The sequence below is a fragment of the Onychomys torridus genome, chromosome 10 (genome assembly GCF_903995425.1).
Source record: "Onychomys torridus chromosome 10, mOncTor1.1, whole genome shotgun sequence".
NCBI lineage: Eukaryota > Metazoa > Chordata > Mammalia > Rodentia > Cricetidae > Onychomys > Onychomys torridus.
The window spans coordinates 51,645,245-51,657,866 of NC_050452.1; the positions used below are offsets into that span (position 1 = coordinate 51,645,245).

General features: G+C 37.5%; 1 protein-coding gene and 1 pseudogene across 4 annotated transcripts in view; one reads left to right on the forward strand and one right to left on the reverse strand.

The window, feature by feature from the left end:
- Pcdh7 (protocadherin 7) overlaps positions 1-12,622 on the reverse strand; it is a 423,602-nt gene that overhangs the window by 156,037 nt on the left and 254,943 nt on the right. The window lies entirely within an intron of this gene.
- LOC118592619 lies at positions 8,631-8,699 on the forward strand (annotated as a pseudogene).

Sequence of the window (12,622 nt, forward strand, 5' to 3'; positions counted from 1 at the left end):
TTCTCAAATTGTTCTTTAAAAATGAAAAGTTAAAGTTTGAAGAAAGAATAAGTTATGAGTTTATGGCATTCCAATTGCAATGTTCAATGTTTAAAACAATGGAATTGTTTTATTTCATCACCTCTAAAATCCAGAACACAAACTTTACATATTCTTCCTCAGTTCTGCACAAATCAGCCCCAGTACTACGAGAAGCAGAGTCAAGTAGTCCTCTGGTCTTAAAGAAATGAAAGAGCACATGAGAGACAATGGAAGGAAGAATATAGGAATTGTCTGTTAATGCTGGATACAGCAAGGTCAGTCAAGCAGCTGAAAACACTAATTCCGAAACATTACTTGGTGTTCTAATCTTGATGTGACTGGTCCTATTATCACTGTAAGAGTTTCAAGTTGTGAAACAATATATCAGACTTGAATCTGAGGGAGATATGATAGCTCTGTTCGGAGGATGAACCCAGGCCTCACTCTCATGCTAGGATAGCACCATGATTCTGTGTCCTAGGTGAGAAGTGGGGGGTGGTCAAGATGCTTAAGATGAAATATCGGGTCACAAGTGGAGTAGCCAGTAAAAGTGGGGTGAGAAATGGAGGTGAGGGAAACTGGATGAGAAGTTTAAGAGGAAAGTTTGCTGAAAATGTTTGCAAAATTTCTTCAAGGAGGTTGGACATAGCTGTGCACACTTGAAATCTTAGCACTCTGCCCTGAGTCTGAGAGGAGCATCTGAAGTCTGAGAACAGCCTGTAGTCAATAGTGGGACTACTGTCTCAGAACAAAGATAGGAAAACTTTGAATGCAACAAAAGTGTTGTAGAATGACCTTTGCACTCCTTCTTCTTCTTCATGTTCCATTTGTGCCACTGCCCCAACAAGTCTCTTCTCTTAGTTAACCGGTTTTTAAATTATATGTTAATATTGTGTATATTTTCAAGTATAACAGGTTTTGAAATATGTACACATAATAAAAGGGCTCAGCTGAACTAATCATTATTTGAATTATGTCACATAGTTTTCATTTTCAAGATTTATTTCTATTCTTATGTGTTTAAATGGTTTGCCTACAGGTATGTATGTGTATCATGTACATGCTGGTGCCCACAGAGGTCAAAAGAGGGCATTGGATCCTCTAGAACTGGAGTTACACACTATTGTGAGCTGTTACAAATTTGGTTCCTTTGCAAAAGTAGTAAGTGCTTTCAAGTCCTGAGTCATCTCTCCAGCCTCAGCTTTTATGGCTGGTAACATCTAAAACTATTTTTCATAATTTTCAAAAGAAAATTAGTACAGCCACCAGGTAGTTCTATAGATTGCTTAAACTTTCCCTTCCCATTATACTGCAATCCTTATCCAATAGACTCTATGTATGAATAGATGTGGAATACAACCTGTCCAGCAAGATGAATATATTGCATATATGGATTTTGACTATCCCAAAATTAGACCACATAAGGGTGACCTTTTAACAAGAGCAAAAGCTGATATTTAATGAAAGGACACTCCTATCAAACCAACACTGGCATATGACTTCACATTCAAAGGAAGGTTAATATGAAGGTGAACAATAAACTTTTATTATTCTTGGATACTATATTATAACACATAAACTGATATGTCCTATTAATTTAAAAGGGAATCTTTAAAGAGGTTATATTTTATTCACTGAGAGGATATAGGTCTTTTATTGTCTAATATTGATTTGATTTCAACTAAAATATTTGCTTTGACCTTGGGCTGCTAGGCACCGCACAGCTCAGTGTGAGAGGGTAATATTTAAAAAAATGAGGTATTTTTCATTTGCCTCAAATCTTCTTCTGTTATCCATCAAATTCATTTCCCTTGTAACTAAATCTACTATAAGTCTGGACATCAGAATATGAAATATATTTCCCAACAATAACCCACTGTCAATAACTTAGTAAAGCTTTCAAATAATACAACACTTTTTGGTAGTTTTTGATATGTCTCATAAATAAAATATTGACCTTCACAATTGATAACAGCAGCAATAACAACCTACAAGCAGTAAAGATACTAAGATGAGGACAGGGGATGATTTTTTTTCCAACCTTCAAAGCTCTATTTTGTTTTTAGTGTCTCAAGGACTGAAAACAATGGAGTGCACATAATGAGAGGAAATTCATATTTTAATATAAAATGTATGTTAATTCTATATGCAACTAACCAAAATTGACCCACTTCTTTCTATTTTAAAATTAATTCAAAACTTTGAGACTTTCATAAATGTACATAATTTTAAACACAAGCATTAGAGGTTGTATTTTTCTAATTCATCACCACATAAATAATTTGTTTCTGAATGTGACATGATATTTTGTTTTCTTACACATAAGTAAACTGAATTCAAATGTGGAGGTGCAAAATTTCATATCATCGTCTGGACGAAATTATATTGTATGGAAAGAAATCCCATTCTCTTCCCTAACACCTAAACCTCTTCTTTATAGAAAATTAATCTAGATTACATATAATATCTTAATTTCAATAATGACTGGATGAGTTGTTATAGATTATAATGGCCTTTAATTGGTCAAATGTACATTTTGTTACCAGGAAGTTCTAGTTTCAATACTAATATCTAATTCTTGACATTATTTAATGTGGAATTTATGAAGTCATTTTTGAAGTCCTAGAATGTCTTGACATATCTTACTCTAAGGAACAAAGAAATTAGAAAGTTTCTCATTCTTCTGGAGCATTAGCATCCTTCTGGGAAAGGAGAAGGACTATAGTACAGTTACGAAGACAGCGAAGTCACCCCGAGGCAACAATCATTTATAGCAATGTCCTCACAGTGTGGACCTGTGATGCTTTATAATCAGATAAGAAAATATAAACCCCAGGTTAGAGGCCATGAAAGAAAACTTGCTAAAAAGTAAAAGACTATACAATCTGCCTAGTGAGTGCACATACTACTGAAGAAACTGGCCAGCCCACTATGGAAGAAAGTAATCAACTTGATGCATGTTTATGACCATTGCAAGGGATATGAATAGTAAAGATACCATCCCTGGTTTCAACGGCCTCTAATGCTAACTGGAAATCAAACAACTGAATGTGAAACAATAACTAAAGCCAGTAGTCAGGCAATAAGGTACTGACAGTAATTCCTGATCCCATGGTACTGCCTGTCATATTAGCATGTAGAAGAATGATGTTCAAGAGTGAGAAAACTTCCTGCTGTGAGTGGGAGAGAATACATTTTCAATTATCAGATTATATTGCAAAAAGCAAGCCATTTGTAAGATATGGTTCAGATAATCGACTGTTACTGAAATGTGTAATATTGACCATTTCGTTGTCTTCTCTCATCTTTAACAGTTTCTTATTTGGAAAAAATGTTAAACAAATTATCAGTCTGAGGTCCAGCTTTAATAATAGATAGTTTCAAAATAATTTTTAAGGGATCACTTGTTCTGTTATTTGATGACAATCTTTCATCACCCATGCCAACTGTTATTAGAAACGATTTCTTTGTGACTTTATTTTAAAATGAAGTAGTTTTATTAATATTAGAGATAATAATTAATTTCTCCCTCTCTATTCAAGTATGACTTTTCATTCCAAATCTTTTATTTAACTTTAATGAATGATGAGATTTTATTATTTATCAAAGAGGGAAAATATATTGAATGTTCAGCCATCAATAACATTAATTAATTCTTAATGTATTTTGTTATACACATTGTTAAGATAAAAGAAACATATTATATTAAGCAGAAAAAAAAAACACATTCATTAACTGCTAAATGTTCCCAGGTAATGTGATAGGTGTTTTTAAGACTCACAATAACTTCTTAAGTGTTATATTCCCAACACGGTTTTTGCAAGTGAGAAATTCTCAGCTCAGAAAATTATTGTAAATCACCTGAGGCAACAATTGAGCACACTGTGCACAGATATGCTGAAGCTAGATCTCTGCTTTCCCACTTACTCATAACATTTCTCAACATAAGACATACACACACACACACACACACACACACACACACACACACACACGCGCGCGCGCAGGCACACTATACAAACAGTTTACTTTCTAAGAGTATGGCAGTGTGGCCTCCCAAGTGTCAAGTGAAATTCTTTCATAAGGGCAGAAATGACTCTTGGTCATTTGTTTTGTTTGTTCCATGATTCTGAGAGACAGTCTCCCTGTGTAGTCCAAGCTGGCTTCTAACTCACAGTGATCCTCCTGCCTCTACGTTTTAAGTGCTTGGACCACATGGCCCGACTTTAAAATAATTCTTAAATAAAATTTCAGTGTTGAGAACTATTTAAAAAAGAAGTAGTGCCTTATTATAATTTTTCCTATGAGAAAATAAAGACTGGAAATGGGACATTTACTTCCAGGTCCTGGGTTCTAAGCCAAGATCAGAAACAAGCAATTCTGGAAAGGAATCAGACCTGGCTAACATAAGACATAATTTTTTAACTTCAACAAACACAATTTTTTTTTTATTATTTACAAAAAAAATGGTAAATAATTTTTAGCAACCATATGTAGCCTCTAAGGTTTTGATGCATCTTGTTGTAGATGTAAAATAAAAGCAGCAAACATATTAGGAACGAGACAAAAGCATTCATTAACTGTTGGATGATCTGTCTCAGAACCACTTAAAACTACTGTGGTCCTCACAAAGCCAGGATTCCTAGGAAGTCTGACTCTTAGGGAATACTCTTCTACGATTTTACTCACATATATATAATTTTCAGTTCACTGTGGCATTTTAATAAAATGACAAGTCTTCAAGTAATTTCAGAGTATGGGAGAAAAACAACCAGCTGGAAAAGTTGAGGTTGATGCACAGACCTGCATGCATGCTAACACCAGTGCATATGCTGCACTTTCCACTGTGGAAAATGAATAATGCATCCATTTCAAAATGGCCTACACAGAAAAGGGCAATTATATTTCTTAATAATAATCTTATAGTTGTATTTTATTTTATTTTTTGCACATGAGTGTTTTTGCATGAAAATCTGGCCACCACAAGCTTTCCCAGTGCCTGTGGAGGTCAGAAGAGGATGTTGGATCTCCCAGAACTGGAGTTGTTGACAGTTTCTGAGTGGCCATGTGGGAGCTGAGAATTGAAAAGGAGCTCTATGCAAGAATAAGTGCATTTATATCCTGTGCCCTTCCTCAAGCCCTTAAAATCATTTAATAATAACGATGATGAAAGGAATACAAAGACTTGAGCAGAGATTCTGCTGAAGATCCCTAGGCATAAGAAGCTAAGAATCTGTACAGCACAATGAAGAAGCCCAGGTAGGAATGAAAACTGCCACAGGAAAGAGACAGGCAGGAAACATTTAATCCTGAAAAAGAACTGAGATTGTTTCTGGTCACAGACCAATCCTTACCAAAGAGTCTAGATCAACTGCAACCTTCTAACACCTGCTGAAGTACACACCAAGTTTGTTCCAGGGGTGGGAAGGGAGGGAGCGATATGGGGGAAAGGGACAAATATTTCACTTTCCCTACTGAAGATGAGCGATGAGCTGATTCATCTTTGTTGATTGATGGAGCTGCCACTGCCCTGACGTCCAAACACATCAGGGAACACTCTTGGAAAGCAACCGGACACACTATTTCATGGACATTGTCAGTAGGAGAGAGAATGTGACAGAAAGAGGGGTTTAAGTATAATTTTTGTAAAACTCATAATCTGAAAAGATTTAGGACCACAAAAGGATGACAGCAAAAACAACAACATAGCACTGCTTAAGTAGATCCTAGCCTTGTTTGGAAATAAGAAGGCAGAGAGAAATATAACTAGGATGCTTTTTCCAACTTCATTGACAGAAAGTTTTCAGCAGTCGTATGTGCCTGCTTATTTATTGTTCTTGGGTTTTTTGTTTGTTTGGTTTTTTTTGTTGCTATTGTTTTGTGTGTGTGTGTGTGTGTGTGTGTGTGTGTGTGTGTGTGTGTGTGTATGTGTGTGTGTTTGACAGGGTTTCTCTGTTTAGCTTTGCGCCTTTCCTGGATCTCGCTCTGTAGACCAGGCTGGCCTCGAACTCACAGAGATCTGCCTGCCTCTCCCTCTGAGTGCTGGGATTAAAGGCATGCACTACCACCGCCCGGCTGATCTTGTATTTTTAATGTAGATCAAAGTCTTTAATGGTAAAATTCTCATATTTGTTAAAATAATCATACTTTTTTTTTGGGGGGGGGTTGTTTTCGAGACAAAGTTTCTCTATCCCTGGCTGTCTTCTGTAGACCAGGTTGGCCCAGAACTCACAGAGATCCACCTGCCTCTACTTCCCAAGAGTGAGAACCCCTGTTGACAAATACACACAGCAAATATTTCAATAACATTCTGTTATTTATGAAACCAAAGTGGTTAAGTGCTTAGTTTAATAATCATCTGGTTGTTTCTGTGAGAAGTGCAGACTGTAGTGAAACCAAAGAGTTTTCACTTACTGACCTTGGAGATCAAGCAAGATAATAATGTTTTATTGTCTTTTAACACTGACTTTTGTCCTAAAATCCTGGCAGGAATGAGATGAAAAGTAACCACTGTTACCTTTTTGGTGGCAATCAAATGATTTTCCATACTACTGTGTTTGTGGGCTTCTAAAAAATATTTATATGCTAAGTAGATATAGAACATCCTGCAGTTTGTACAAATCAGTTGCTGATTTATGAGTTTCAGTTCTGGAGACTTTCGATCTGAAAGCCCACTCTCATTTGAATTGCAGTTTTTGACTAGAGAAAACCTCATTTTCAAGTGACAGCAGGCATTTATAAATAACGACATAATGAAAGCTGCAAATTCTTTCAAAGTAAGACAAATGCTCACCTGAGGAGCTAGGAATTCAGCAGGGCCTAAGGGGATAGAAGAACTTAATGCAGAAACCTGCAGGGAGTGTGGGGTTAAAGAGTAAAGGCAAGCAGGGGAACATTCTTACCTGGACTAACATCTCAGGGTGAAGTGGCCATGCGGAGGGCCAGTTCAATGAAAAGTAAGCTCTGACACATTCTCCAATAATTACACTTTCAGAACAAGGAGCATTTCCTTTACACCCCCAACACAGTAAGTGAGCCAGTTCTAGGCACTTACAAGAGAGGAATGCGTTCAGGAGCTAAATGAAAATGAATAAATAACCAGCTTAGTGATTGAACTAATACACCTAACAAGTCAAATAATGAACTCCTCCCTGATTACTTTAAAGCTTAAAATGAATGGACACAGATAACATCTTCAGGGAGTATTGCTGTTAGTCATTTGAACATTTAGTGGTTTTTCTAAGGTGAAGAAAAATACCCAGAACATTCCTGAAGTCGCTGTTTGAGTGGGAGAATTTTCCCAGTGCCAAGGAAAAGCCCATACTGTATTAGTGATAAAGGAAGAAAACAAAGGCTTTAGATGGCTGTGGAAATACGGCATTTTTCACCAATACCTAATTTTCAATCTTTCTAGAATGGTATATCATTGAATTTTTGGTGTGATCTTTTTAAGGCAACCTGGGTGGGGAGCTGGGGTGTTGGTGGAGGCTGGATGGTTCAAGAGGGTTATTGTTCAATGAGACTTGAATTCTATCCATCTGTCCCTCCTTATTCCTAAGGCACTGATTCCCCCTTCCCCTCAATCACTTAGTCTAGAACTCACTGAATCTCCACAGTCAGGCTGGCTAGCATCTCAAGAGTCAGCAGGCCATACATATGCCAAAATGCTGCAATGCAGTTGCCTGGACAGATTCTAAACTATGTGCCTGATTCAGTTAACTAAGGGTAATTACATGAGAAATTAAGTCAACTAAGCCATGACCTCTTTTCTTTCCTTGTCTGCAGTTAGTTTCTTACCACTCATCTTCCTTACCACGGTTTTTCCCCCTTAAAGAGCCATTTAACAGACACTCTCCAGCATTTCCTGAATGGTGGCTTACATTAAATATGACAAAACCATGAAAAATACTGAGTGAGGCTATCATTTCCACCGTAGGTTCTTTGGCACTCCTGGATGTCGGTTAATTACACAGAATTAGCTTGAGGGAACTATTAATCGTCTTTCTTAGCCAACAAATAAGTGGTAGTTTCTAGTTAGTCATGTCCCATGACAGCTCCCACTACTTCTTATCATTATGAAGAAAAATGGGATGTTGTGTCCTGCAAAATGTCTCCATTATACAATTTAACTCATTTAAGTATCTGGCCTTCTGTTGTGAAATAGAGCATGTCTGAATATGTTGTCAAAGCTCTTTTAGCTTTCAAATTCCACACAGAGCTGTTGTCATTATGGAGAATTTTTGTTTTATTTTCTTCTTCGTGTCACTGACTGAGCTATAGGTAGTCATCAGAGAGAAACTCTTACCTTAAAAAAAAAAGGAGGAAGAGGAGGAGGAAAAGGAAAAAGAAGAAGAAGAAGAAGAAGAAGAAGAAGAAGAAGAAGAAGAAGAAGAAGAAACAACTAAGAGAAGATGAGTTAAAAAGGGCAATTTTGTTGTTGTTGTTTGGTTGGTTGCTTGGTTGGTTTTTCGACACAGGGTTTCTCTGTGTAGCTTTGGAGCCTGGTCTGGGAACTCACTCTGTAGCCCAGGCTGGCCTGGAACTCACAGAAGTCTGCCTGCCTCTGCCTCCAGAGTGCTGGGATGAAAGGCTTGCACCACTGACTGGCTAGCAATATATTAAAGCAATATATTAAAATTGGAACGATACAGAGAAGATTAGCATGGCCCCTGTGAAAGTTTTAGTAATTGGATTTCACCCGTGGCCACCTGACTTTAGGGGAAACCATGGAAAGTGTAAGAGTAGATTTGTGTTGTTTTATATTTTTTTCTTAATTTTGTAAGTTAATTAGGCCAGGTGATATTGGGTGCCTGTCGCAAATCTACACCTATCAGAGTGCCCAGTTCCTGCCATTGTCCTCTTACTGCTCATTAAACAAGTCTGCTTTATCAATAAGAAGAAAAATAAACTGTTATAAATGCAAAGAATACCATTTGCCAGTAAATCACATTTTCTTTATATTTTTCAGAAAGAAATAACTCATCAGGTTAGAGACATTGCTCAATTGTGTAGTTCTTAACTCAAAAGTAACTCAGTACACCAGAGCAATTTTTTCAAGGCAAAATTGATATCTAAATAAATATAAATATATATAAATAAAAATAATATAATCTATATTATAATGGAACTAATAAAACTTCTACCTTTAAGCACACACTGGACACAAAGGAATCTGAATGAAGTTGAGAGGGGGGAGAGGAACACCAGAAACTGTGACCTTGGTCTACTTGGGGTATGCCTGGTGTATCTGTGGACAGTGAACTTGATTCCACAATTACTTTCTTCCACATGCTGCTTTGCTGTTACCATGCTCCCCACATTGAGTGCATTCAGTGTAAACACGTTTTAACTAGTAATTATTCCAGTTCTAAAAATTGTTACTGCATAAAATTCAAACAATGTAGTCATTTATTCCAGACCTTTCCACAGTCTCTTCACACTAGGAGGCAGGCTTTCTGGTCAAGGGGGGCAAGAGGTGGACTCTGACTCCTCTATCCAAATGGCTTCCCATAGGATACTCTTTGCAGTCTCCCAGCAATGCCCTTCTCTTCCAAGCATTCTCATGCTGAGCCTTGACTCTGTCTCTCAACACTCTCCATTCCTCTCCAACTCTACAAGGACTGCTAAACCCAGAGTTTCCCTCTGTCTCCTGAACTCTCTTGTGGTTATGAATTTTGTCTCTACTATGCACTTGCTCGTAAATTTAATGTGCACTTGTTCTGTTCCTGATGCCCATCCCTACAAATGCTACAGAATGTGCATCTCTATATCTCACTCCCTCAGGCATATAACCTTTTTGGTGGTCAGCAAACATATTTTCATTTCAGTATGACTCTTAGTAACCCCAAGAAGTGATTTCTTATCTTAAACCTAATTAAGATATATTTGTAAGACTGAACGTGTCTATTTAATAAAGACACGCAAAGGAGGCCAAGAGATAGATTTTGAAATCAGCTTGTTTGAAGATGAATATGAATTCATGCTGCCAAGTGTGTCTATCTCTGTTGGGTGTGGCACAATTGGAATAAAGTGAAGCTGGCTCTGCCTAAGTAATTATAGGTCAAGTTAAATATGCAGCTTGGAGTGTGGGATGATGTGGGTGAGGCCGGTGGTTTTATGAGCAAAAGAAGATCCGTGGAGTGGATCTCAGTTTCAGAGATAATTTGTTTGTGTTGTAAAGGACAATTATATAAAATAGCTTAGGCATTATAATAGTCTTGATGACCTCACTCTTTGAAGGAGCCTTACGCTCAATGGAAGTCTTTCTAGTGGACCTACATGAGGAAAAAAATTAAATTTCAAAATGGAAGATATGCTAGGTCACTGTTTTCAACAATTTTTCAGATGGTTGAGACCTCTCAGGGTTTACCTTTTTATCATCTCTTTGTTAAGTATAGGAGTAAATTGGAATTAAAACAGACTCAGAGTTTAAAAAGAAATTCTGCACGTAAGACATAAAATAAACAGGTAAATAAATTCAACAATCTGTTGTCCTGTTACTGAAACAATATAATACATGACCAAAAATAGTCCACAAATATTAGCCATAGCAAATAAACTACTGATGTCAGATTAAGAAAAAGTGGCACACTCTGAATTTCTATAATAAAATGCTGACATCTAGGCCGAGACTTAGCTTAATTATAAAGATTTCCCTTTTTATCTGGATGACAAGTTACAACTGGCTTCTTTTATTGCATAAGCTAGAGCATACTAGTTTTTTTTTTTTCATAAATGTTAAACAAATTACTAATAAAACCATCTCAGTAGTTTACTGTTCAGATGACATTTGTAGCTTCTCATTTAAACCACAGACAGATTTTATTTTTCTTTTTAATGGAGATCTCACGGTCATTGTGGGTCCTACAAGCCTCTCCTAGAAATGAAACAACCAATTCATGATGTGCCATTTAGCTTGGATCCAGCACAAAATGTTTGAAAAGGTCTCTGAAAGAGGTTTGCTACAGCAGTGAGGAAAAGAGAAAGCAGTGGAGCTTCCGATTTGAATATCTCAGGCAGAGACAACTGGACCTCTAATGAGTACATAAGGACTACATCTTAAGAAGATCTGATTGGATATGCAGTAGTGATGGCAAAGCTGGAATTACTGAACCATCATTACCTGGGAAATCTTGGAGAAATGATCTTGCCTGAACTTGATTTACATAAACACACAGCAGGTGTTTCAGATACTTTTCCTATTGCTTTGCTGCCAGAGTTTATGGAGTAATTGGAACCTTGGTTTCAGTCTACATGGAGATGTTTTGTTTTGTTTTGCTTCTCCAGATTGAAACACCTGACTGTAACCTGGGCTAGATCCTCTCTCTTCCTTCCTCCCTCCCTTCCTCCCCTCCCATTCCCTCTCCTCCTCCTCCTCCCTCTCAATCTCTCTCTCTCTCTCTCTCTCTCTCTCTCTCTCTCTCTCTCTCTCCCTCCCTCTCCCTCTCTGCCTTTCTTTGATTTATTTTTGCTTAAAACAATGTATTACTGTGTACCCTAGGCAGTCCTAGGGCCCATGGCAATCTTTCAGTCTCAGCCACATATTTACTAGAATTATAGACAAGAGCCAACAGACCTAACTCTGCTGTTGTTTAACAAAAATAAAAATTAAAAAGTTAAAATTTGATACACTTAGTGTGTTTGTGTGTGTGTGTGTGTGTGTGTGTGTGTGTGTGTGTGCACGCTGTGTACCATGGTGCACTTGTTGAATGCCAAGGACGATTTGGTTTACTCTTTTTTTACAATGTGGGTCTTGGAAATTAAACTCAAGTCATCAGGCTTGGGTACGAGTGCCCTTAACTTTACCAACTGAACCATCTCCCTGGATTTGTAAATTCATCCTCAACTTTTCTGAGATAACATAGACCACTAACTTTAAAAGTGCATTAAGAAACTCAAGGTTGGGCCCTTTCATACCTAAAACAGACTGTCTGCCAGCCATACATAGCTGTCTTTCTGATTCACCTAAGGCGAGGCATTTCTCTGAGAATTTCAAGCAATGCAGACCTATCGTTAAAAATCAAGCAATTCTGTAGTGGTCTAAGTGAATGATTCTACTGCAGTGTGGTTAACCTTTCATCCCAGGACTTCACTTGTCTAGCCTTAAACTGCTGGGCTTGGAGCCTGAAGGAAACATCATTTGTGTTTGAATGCCATGCTTTAATCAAGACTGAAAAGTAGACAAAGGGAGCATCTACCACGTGAAGACCTGGACTCCATCACTTAATGCTACTTGATAACATTTATGTAGGCTTTGCAGCTACACCAAATACACTACACCTATCTTCCACATGACTGAGATAATTAACAGAATACATGTTCTGTGAATTGGTGCAGATTTCTTGTGTTACTTACAAAATGGAAACCAAAAGAATCTCGGTGGGGCGGGCAGGGGGGAGTCTGATATTTTAATAGGAATCATTCAACTGATAGGAAGTTCTATTTGTACCAGCAGGAAAGCAAAACTATCACTTCTGTGCTCTACAATTTACAACAAAGCACCTGGAACATAATAGGCCTTCTGTAGTGAGAGTTGCCATTAACAAAACCCTATACCCAGGAAATGGGCGTGGCATAGCGATGTGTACAGTACCTGGGCTTC